The sequence below is a fragment of the Amblyomma americanum genome, chromosome 1 (genome assembly GCF_052857255.1).
Source record: "Amblyomma americanum isolate KBUSLIRL-KWMA chromosome 1, ASM5285725v1, whole genome shotgun sequence".
In the NCBI taxonomy this organism is placed as follows: Eukaryota; Metazoa; Arthropoda; class Arachnida; order Ixodida; family Ixodidae; genus Amblyomma; species Amblyomma americanum.
Genome location: NC_135497.1, coordinates 495,862,072 through 495,872,797, shown reverse-complemented (window position 1 = coordinate 495,872,797; position 10,726 = coordinate 495,862,072). Strand labels below are relative to the sequence as shown.

Below are 10,726 nucleotides of genomic sequence, written 5' to 3'. Positions count from 1 at the left end.
AATGACTGCTTGGTGCCAATGTGTGAGGAAGACGGATTTGCGCAGTGCGGATAATATAGATTCGTGCCACACTGAATCTGGTATGGCTTGTACGGAAGCAAAACTGCTTCCCTACCCAGAAGCCACTTTTAATCATTCTTGCTCCAGTTTAGAAATTCTGCCTGTTAATCAAGGAATAAGAGGAAAGAACTGGTTGTGAACCTAAAAAAAATCAGTTGAACAAGAGTACACGTCTTAGTGTTTAGTTGAGAGTTTATTGGAGCAACGGCGACTAAGGCCAAGGAGCGCCAAAGCAATGTTTATTTAAATCTAGTTTACTAGTAAAAATGATGTAGTTATGAAATGCTGCGTGCAATAAAGAAATAAAATTGACTAAAAATCTGGTGTAAATGGCTGGAACAGAATCTCAAGATCTAAATATCATTACTTAAAAAGTGTTAAAATCATGGCGGTAAAAATAGAATGAAATGGAGGCTGAATGTAGGACACTGCCAAGAGCAAGAGGGCGAGGAGTTGCTTCCCACCGTGCGTGGCTACGGCGCCTCCTTGTCTGTGACAGGGTACCCTTTAGTTGATGCGATATGAAGAAAACTATTAAAGAACTCCATCACTTTGTCGAGCGGTACCATAGTTAAGAATCCACACCATGCACAGCACTGGCAGGGCAAAGACGTTTATTGCTTTGATGCGTGTTAATATAGACGTTGTGTGAAACGGTTAGAGAAGTAGTATGAGGCGATAACAGCGGCGGTAACTGTTGTAAGTGTGAGGAGGAGGATAGCGGCGATAACTGTTGCTGTAAGCTGGCGTGATGTCATTCCGATGTAGTGTCGTTCACCCTACGGTACATAGCGGTCTTAGGGTTTTCGTGTCTGGCCCAACCAGCACAGTGCTGGCGTTGGGGTGCTCGGGGCAGCCTTGCATATTCCTGGCCCCTGCCCTGGTGTCCCAACTACTTGGGGGCTGGCGGTTCCATCTTGGCGCTCAAGGTGACAGGCTCCGTCGTCCAGGTCATGCTCCCCCACACGTGGCTTGATCTGGTCGGAGTGTCGACGAATGTTCTCCCCCTCTGGACCATCGGCATTCACCATGCGAGTACCGTCCAATGACGTGATTTGGGCTGGGATCCATGGCTCGCCTCTCCTGAAGTTCTTTACCCAGACAAGTTGCCCTGGCCGCAACTCACCAGGAACGGGGCGGTCAACTGGAGACTGCTGAGCGAGAGGCCCCGGTGGAGCCACTGCATTGTCCAGTCTGGAACGGAGCTCGTAGCCCATCAGGAGTTTCGCTGGGGTACTGCCCCCAGCCTGCGGCGTCCTTCGGTACCGGTGCAGAATCCTTGCCAAGCGTGTTTTCAAAGATCCATAGACATTCTTCAAAAACTAAGTTTGCACGGCACGTTCCGCGAGCCCGTTGGACTGCGGATGACACGGTGCTGTTTGGAGATGTGTTATTTTATTCAGCTTCATAAACTCCTGAAATTCAGCACTTGTAAATTGAGGGCCATAATAAGAAACCGGCGTCCGGGGCAATCCGAGCGTGCCAAACAAGGTGTGCACAGCTTCTATAGTGACGTGGGTTGTGGTGCCTTTCAGGGGTACTGCTTCGATCCATTTAATATGTGAATCAACAACGATCAGTAGCATGTGTCCATCGATCGGCCCCGCAAAGTCAATATGCAGCCTGGACCAACGCTCGCCCATTTCTGGCCATGCGACCAGGGATTTCTTGGGGGCACAAGCGCTGCCTGTACGCAACTGGGACCCCACACCATCTTCTCAATCTCGTTTTCAATCCCGGGATACCAGAGCAGGGAGCAGCCTAGCAGCTTCATTGAGCAAATACCTTGATGGGAATCATGCAGCAGGTGCAACATTCCCACCCTTGTGCTGTTAGGCACGATTACGCGATGGCCCCAATATAGAAGCCCATGCGACATGACTCCACGTTATCTCAGCATTCCGGTTGAAGTACGGTCGCAAATGCAGGTCTTTGGGCCCTGAGTTACTTGGCTATTCCTTCCCACACCAATTTTTGTACCTTTGCCAAGTCATCATCGTGCGAGGTGAGAGCGGCCAGTCGCTTCGCGGACATAATGCTGTCTTTGAGGTTTTCCGTGAGCAACACATGCTCGCCGCCCCGGTTTCTTCCATGGTCTCTGGCTGAGAAGTTGCGGACATCGGGAGTCGGCTGAGAGCATCTGCTGGAACATTGTGCTTTCCCAGCTGATGTTTGATAATATAGTTGTATGCACTCAGCAGTAGGGCCCATTGCTGTATTCGGGCGGCGGCCATTACTGGTACAGCCCGATCTGGATGAAAAAGTCCCACAAGCGGCTTATGGTCAGTCATCAACAGCGTGAATGGTTACCGAGTAGGTACTGTCGGAATTTTGAGACCCCAAACACTAGAGCCAGAGCTTCGCGCTCCTGCTGTGAATAATTTCGCTCGGCTTTCGTCCGTACCCGAGAACAAAAGCCTACGGGCCGACACACCCCATCCCCGACATCGTGAGAAAGCACTGCACCAATCCCTTCCGGGGAGGCATCGCAATCCAGGACAAGAGGCATGAGTGGGTAAAAATGTACCAGGAAATCAGCGGACTTGAGGAGGTCCTTCACCTTGCTGAACGCCTGTTGTTGACTGGGACCCCACTCCCACTTAGCTTCCTCACGGAGCAATTGATACAGGGAGGCCTTGGCTGTAGATGCTTTGAGAAGAAACTTGTGGTAGAATGTTACCATGCCCAGATACGACCTTAATTCTGCGAGGTTCCGCGGCACCTGCATCCGAAGAATGGCCTCCACGTTTTCCGACATTGGTTGCCGTCCCTGAGCACAAATTCGATGTCCCAGGAAATCCACCTGTGCTCGGCAGAACTTGCATTTGTCCGCATTCAAGTGCACGCCATTTTCCCGAAACTGCTGCAACACTTCGTGCAGTGTGGTGCAGTCATTGTTTCTCTGCAAAGATGACGTCGTCTAAGTAGACCTGAACTCCAGAAAGTCCTTGCAAGCTGGTTTCCATGTGGTGTTGGAACACTACCAGCGCGGAAGCCACTCTAAATGGCAGGCGAGTGAATCTAAACAGTCCCTTATGAAAGTTGATGGTCGTAAGTAGCATGGCTTCCTCGTCTAATGGTAGCTGATTGTAAGCCTCCCGCAAATCTATCGTGGTGAAAACCTTACCACCGTTCAACATAGCCAGGATATCTTCTACCCAGGGCAGCAGATATTGCTCAGTGTGACAAGCTTTGTTCACCGCTAGTTTAAAATCACCAGAGGCGAATGTGGCCGTTATCCTTTACTACCAGCACCACCGGTGCGGCCCATTTAGAATGCACAGGGACAATAATGCCCGCGGCCAAAAGGCGCTCAAGTTGAGCGTTTACCTTTAGACGAAAGGCGTACGGAACTTCGCGTGCTTTCCAGAATTTTGGTACCACGTTGTCCCGCATCTCATATACCGGCAGACCCCTGATGAGACGTAGGCCTAGCGCGAACACGTCAGCGAATTCTGTTACCAAACGGTGCACGTTAACATCATCCGTCCCAACGAAAGGCCTGCGCTCACCTGTCGTGTTCGCGTTCATTACTGGCGCCTCCAGCATGTTGAACACCTGGATCAGGTGGCGTCCGCACAGGTTGGGGCCAGAGCAACTGAGGACTGTCAGGGATCCGCTCATCGACCGGTTTCCGCACAAAACCTTGAGCTTGAGTTTTCCCTGAAAGGGTAGCCTTCCCAAAAAGCAAGTCAGTTTCAATGGCGAATCACGCAGCTTGGGTCACACTGTCTTGTTTTGCTCATAGGTGGGCCATGTGATGACCGACACTGGTGACCCTGTATCGACCTGCATGTCCACTGCAACGCCCCCGCAATTCAATGTGCGTACAATGGGTAGTGTGATGCCGACGCGGCTGACATGACTGTCCACTGCTTCCAATGCAAATATACCGTGCGTGCCCACAGATGGGCTCTCCTCCCGAGACGATAGGGTATTTACCTGCACGATAGCCCTAGTGGCCCTTCAATGAACTCTCTCAACAGGCCTCAGGCGATATAGCCCTGCTGTTGGCACTTGAAGCATGTTGTCGAATGGAACCGGCAATCCTCAGATTCGTGCCCTTTCGCTCCGCAGCAGTTGCACGAAATAATCTGTGGCCAGTTTCTTGGGCAATAAGCCTGTCCTCCCATCACATGTACGTTTCCTTCAGCGGCGTGGCTCCTTATCTGCTGCGTGTTCGCTTCTGCCATACCGGCTGATAGCACGATTTCTTCTGCTTCACTACTCATCAGCTGCAGCTTCGCAAGCAACTGTCGACGCACTCCTGCGCTTTGCAGCCCACAAACGATGCGATCTCACAGCATTCAATCCAACTTTGCGCCAAAATTGCATGTGTCCGCTATGTGACGATTGGCAACCATGACATCTTTGACAAGTTTGCGTGGCATCTGGCCACGTGTAAAGATCTTCTAAGACTGTGCTATTTCATTTAATTGCGGAGAAAAGTGCTGCTGCAACAAAGCTAATACTTGGGTATAATAAAGTTCGTTCACCTTGTCGGGCGTGCATCAACCACTAAGAAAATCCATGGTGTGGGTCGCCAGCGCTGCAACCAAAGGGCCCGCTTCTTGTCGTCAGTGATTCTATTGCCTTCAAAAAAAGCCTCCAGTCGAACTTGTTAAGCTGGCCACTTGTCACTCGTCTCGTCAAACTGCAGCAGGCTGGCATATCCTCCCATGGTGGCAAAGGCTGCGGTGCACTAAAAGGGCGACCTGTTGTCATCCCATCCTGGCCACCACTGAAGAATCCGCACCGTACACAGCGGTGGCTGGACTAAGACGTTTATTGCTTTGATGCGTGTTAATATAGGCGTTGTGTGGAACGGTCGAGAAGTGTGAGGCGGTAACTGTTACCGTAAGTGTGAGGAGGATCACAGCGGCGATAACTTTTGCCATAAGCCGATGTAGCACATAGGTTCATCACCTAGCAGAAGAAATGGATGGAATGGTACGTCGTGATTTTGTAAAGGTTTGCAAAATGAGTATGATGATGCGTTTCTTACAATGGGCAGGTTAACAGGATGTGAATGACTGAAAGCGGGCAGCTAGGTGCAGTGCTCCCATTATGGTGGTTCTGTCCCGTCAGTAAATAATTGTGTGTTAAGTGTGTGTGTCCGATTAGTAGTCTTGAATGTATGACTTCATAAAATCTGTTTTTGTGGTGACAATCTTTCCATTTTTTTTATGACTGACTTTATGAGGTGCAGTTTATTATTTTGTTCATGGTTCTATTCAACCTGCCATTTAATTTCAGCACGTGCTTAATTGCTACTTTATAGTCCTGGGAGGGAATCTTCATGTTGCCTCACCAAATTATTGTCATCAGGGAAATTTCTGGAGTGTTGACTGCTATCCTTTTGTAATTTAAAAACCTTTCTTTTGTATGCATTTCCTTGTACAAAAAGAAAAATGTGGAGACATAAGCTCTTTCCTAATTATTTTAACTTTTAACTTTCTAGATGTTTTCAGTGGCACACTTTCTACACTCTGATAAAGTAGCTGTGGTCGCCTCACAATGGTTTTCAAAATGGTAAACTCTACTGGCCACCATGCAAGTGCACAGCTGAAGAGACTACAGGCATCAAAAACTGAATTGAACCCAGTGATGACTGGGACCAGTTCATGGGCAGGGTGTTGTCTACCACAGGTAAGAGGAGTGCTAATTGTCACAACACTTTGTCAGTCTTGAATGTGGCACTGTTGCATTTTACAATTATAAATTTAATCTCTGAGTTTTTATTAGGGTGGCATTTCCTTGTTGAAATAAAAACAGAGGATTATTTTTGATCCTTGTGTTAATGGTATTGAAGCTTTCACAATCAAAATATAGCGTAAAGTTATAGTACAGGATATACTTTTTACTGCTAATGCTCATCTGCCATCACCTGTCTGGTGATGATGGCCTTGTGGCACTGTGTTCATGAACACTGGTGGCTGTCGGTAGCAATAAGCATGCAGGTGGATAGTATATGCTGTGTTAGCACTTTCCAGTTTGAGTCCGAGTTATGGTACATATGCAGTGGCAGAAAAGGTTTTAGCGTCAGAGAAACTTTATTCTTGATTTTGGATAGTTATAACCGTAACCAATATAAACAATATAAACGGGGCATAAAATGCAGACACTGTAACAATCAGCCGTCGCGGTGTCTTTCTCAAATTACATCGGTGCAAAGGGGCGAAGCATTCGAAAATGACAAGGAAGAGATTTGGTTAGTTCCGTCACTCCCATCGATGGATCGGATTCATTAAGAATTTCCTTCCAAGTTGAAGAAAGCGCTAACGCGGACTGAATTCAGGGAGCACTAGAATAAGATTTGTTCAGCTCTTCCACAAAGAAATTCCAATGAACAATTTTAAAAGTGGAATAACGTGAATGGCCCTTTTATACATGCTACCACTGGTTTGGAACATCTGCCTGCTATTCGAGGAATTAGAAGGATAAACTGTTTGTGAGCTTAAAAACCTAGTCGAACAAGAATACATGTCTTAGTGAGTCAAAATACTTTTGGCACCCTTCATAACAGGCATTATACCTGCAATCTTTCAAAGAAACTCCGAAGGAGATTTGTGTAATTTGCCCAAGCTAGGGGAAGGCCGACAGCTCCAAATTAGGGCTCGGCAGGAGGAGTCTTCAATGACCAGGCCATGCAATGGACTTGCGTCGAATTCCAAAATGACTCCTTGGTGCCACATGTAAGGAAGATGATTCTGCACAGTGCGGCTAATACAGATTTCTGCCACATTGATTCTGGTATGGCTCGTACAGAAGCAAAAGTAATTTCCTACCTGGAAGGCACTTTTATTCATGCTTCCTCTGGCTTGTAACATCTGCCTAATATTCGAGAAATAAGGACCAAACTGTTTGTGAGCTTAAAAAAATCACTTGAACAAGAATACACGTCTTAAAGTCAAAATAGTTTTGTAAGTCTTCAAAGCAGACACTATATCTGCACTCTTTCAAAGGAACTCCGAAGGAGAGTTGTGTTATTTGCCCTCGCGAAGGGGGGCCAACAGCTCTAAATTAGGGCACGGCAGGAGGAGTCAATGACCAGGTTATGCTATTGACTTGCGTCGTTTCCAAACTGACTGCTCGGTGCCATATGTGAGGAAGATAAGATAGATTTGCGGGGTGGAACTAATACTGATTCATGCCACAATAAATCTGTATGGTTCATACGGAAGGACACGCGCTTTCTTGCATAGAAACCAATTCCTCGTCTTCATAACAGGCACTATATCTGCACTCTTTGAAAGGAACTCTGATGGCCTGTTGTGTTATTTGCCCATGCGAGAGTGAGGCCAACAGCTCCAAATTAGGGCTAGGCTGGGGTTTTTTACGACCAAGTTATGCGACGGACTTGCATCGTTCTCAATCTGGCCACGTGGTGCCATTTGTGAAAAAGATAAGATCGATAAAATCCCCATCTACCAGAAATAGTTTTAGATAGTTGCTCTGCAAGGTATTTTAGGTGCTCGATTGTTAATGTGAGGTGTGCTGAAATGTATAAATTATTATTATTATTAATGATTTGTTTATTAAAAATAAGAATGAAAAATAAGATGTTGCTAGATGTGGCATTTGCGGTCTATACCTGAAGCAGCTGAGCTGCACTGTATAAAGAGCATATTGTTATTCTTTTGTGGGTTTATCTACTGCCCCGCCGGAGGCCTACAGGGAAAGTAAGAGTTTGAGGCCTCCTCCAACAGCTGGAGGGCTGGCTGTCCGCTGACTCATGGGACGGTGGCACTCTTTTGGGAGATGACAGGGCGGCTCTTGCTGTCCCTGTCTGAAGTGGATGGCCCTGCATAACATTGCCTGGCCAGTGGCTGGAGCCCAGTGTTGTGCAATGCCTCCCCCCACACCACATCAGTGAAATTTGGTACTGCAGTGAATATGAGAATGTATTTCTAGCCAGGGAAAATCATTCATGCCTCTTTAAAAATCATAAAATGGCTGATCATTCAAAAAAATTTATGGTATTAAATATATTTCAAATGCTGCCTCTGCAAAATACTAATTCTCGAAATAATCAAAAAATAAAAAAAAAAAGATTTTGGCAGTCACACAGCTGAAAAACGAAGCACAAGCTTCAAAATGATCTTCCACTAAATGCAATCACAATTTTAAAATGTCTACCCAACCGCCGCCATTTTGCTATTGTTTGAAAGCTCATTTAACGCCCTTTCATCGAACACCTTTCAAGTTATCACAGCAGCACAGCCAATGCTGCAGCCATTCTCCCACAGCTCGGTGAGTGTGCACAGGCTTCAAGTCTACCCATCCCTGTTCATGATTGTAGAAATACAGCCTCTGCCTTACGGAATTTTTCTCCAGCTTGCCTTGGGCAAATGAAGCAAGCTTCCTATCAATTTACTAGTTCGGACAAGTAGAGCTGTGTGGTGTTGCTATATTTATTGGCTTTTGGATTACGAAATTTAATTGATTTCCTAAACTGCAGCCCAACCCATTATGTACGTTCTATTCGTAATTTTTTTACCTATGTATTTTCACTGTGGCAAGAATAAGAACAGCCTCGCCACTCAAGGTCTATCTCGGATGATGCAGTTCAGTAAATATTTCTCATCATTTATAAACATTTTTTGACTAAGGGCCTGTAACAAACAGCCTAAATAAAACCCCCAACTCCTTACAACTCATCTACTTGAGATATTCGAAATGCAATTGCATATTTGGAATGTATGTAAAAAAGTGCACCTTCGTGGTAAATATGATAAGGATTACAGCAGGAACAAAGTTTTAAGACTAGCATCCTCCCTAAATGTTTTATTTATTCTTGAGTGTTCTCTTTTTCGGTCTTCCACATCTGACAAGACCTTAAGTATGCAGGATGATCCCCTTCATAGTGCAGTGAGGTGAAGCTTCACGGTTTTCAGAAGGATGGTCTTTAGAGGTGCATTTTGGACAAGTTTGGTGGCTGTGGCAACTCTGAAAGCCATGGGGGGTTGGATATGTAGGTTCTAACACTGATTTTCATTAACCACCTTCAGTAGTCATAAGGTTGCTAGAGGAGGATGTGAGAACTAAATACTTTGTATTTGTATATTGTCTTCATTTTTCGAATCTAGAATTGGCAACCACAGTCCACTAAACCTTTCATCGACGAGGCGTATCACGCTGTGACGCAACAGCTTTTGGTACGGAAACTGAAGTGGTCATTACTCCAACTAAAAATATCTTAACTCTGTCACCTGTGATCTTAAATTGGATTTTGGTACAATACTTTTGCCAATATAATACATGCAATGGTAATCGCACAGTGATCTAGTTTCCAGCATCGGAACAAATAAAAATGGGTGCAGCACTGATAAAAAATTGTCTGTAATATCTGCTAAAGTTCCAATGAAATCAATGCAGAATTAATTGAGCACTTCACAGCTAGCTTTCCACACACCAAAAAAAAATTGAATGCATAAAATTTAGCGGTTGCATCATTTAAAAAAAAGTCCTGCCCATGCTCTATACCATAGTTACAATGAAATACAGCAAAAGTTGAATTTGAACATCCGGATAATTTCAACTGTCGATGCAGCCCTGGCCAATGTCCATGCAAGTCCATGGATTGGACACTCGCTAGTTCAGAAAATACGGGCTCAGTGCTCGGCTTCTCTGGGGTGAAATTCTTAAGAAATAGGCCATAAGTGGGCTTTACTACCACAGGAGGCGGAATTAGGGTTGCTTGACGGTGGAACGAATCACTAGCCTGTCAACGCAACAATTTAGTCCAAGACCCTTTTCCCAAGCATCTTGCCCTAGTAGAGCAGAGCGCCAGGCTGGGGGAAATCTTGTACCCATTAGAAGACCAGTGGGCTCCGGCGGCACTGGGGATCAAGCCGAACACCTCCTAAATGCAAGACGGATGCTCTCCATTCCACACAGTGCCCACATACCACAAGCCACCGGTGACCCACTAATACTTCAATGCTAGCAATGAACTTTTAGACTTGTTACACTGCCAGCCATACAGTCCAAGACTGCTTTCAGTTTCATAGTAATCTGTAACGGTGCTTCGAAGCGGTGAATTTCAGTGTGGTACTAAAAAGCGGCGCACAACCTTTCTTAGCAAGCATAGAAAAACTCTCTGATAACAGGTGATCACTGCCAAACCTTTCAAAGAATAAATTCGTCATGATGAAAGCAGCTCATTTAAGTTCTTTTAAGGTCACTGTATAATTCAAGCTTTTTCTTGGTCCTCTGAAACTCGAATTAATGAGCTCTTGCTGTATGCATGACTTAGGGCAGTTATTTGTACAAGGTTAAAACTAGCTGCCAGGAATAAAAGAAAAACCAAGAGATGAAAGAGGACAACTGTAAGAAAGAGGATACAAAAGTGAAAGACAGAGAGGAAGACAGAAACAGGAGACTGTCGATTTACCCCCCTTGGTTAACAATGGAGGTGCTGTCTACAGAAAGCAGAAGTGCTGTGCAGCTCCTGCCAAGGAGCCTTAAAGGTATGAGCACTCAGGCATCAGCTCAACCCCTAGCTAGGATCCCCTTTCCTCCAGACACAGCCAAACTCCACCGAAACACAGCAAGATTCACTTTTTCCATAAAGGTTTAAATACAGCAAAGTTTTCCTTGCACATTTTCTTTTTCCGTCATCAACAAACACACGCGGTCAGACGTGTTCGTGCCGCTAGTGTTT

At 45.7% G+C, this 10,726-nt stretch overlaps 1 pseudogene; it reads right to left on the bottom strand.

Moving 5' to 3' along the window:
- Positions 1-857: 857 nt before the first annotated feature.
- LOC144127753 (uncharacterized) lies at positions 858-4,741 on the bottom strand (annotated as a pseudogene).
- Between the last annotated feature and the right edge of the window lie 5,985 nt (positions 4,742-10,726).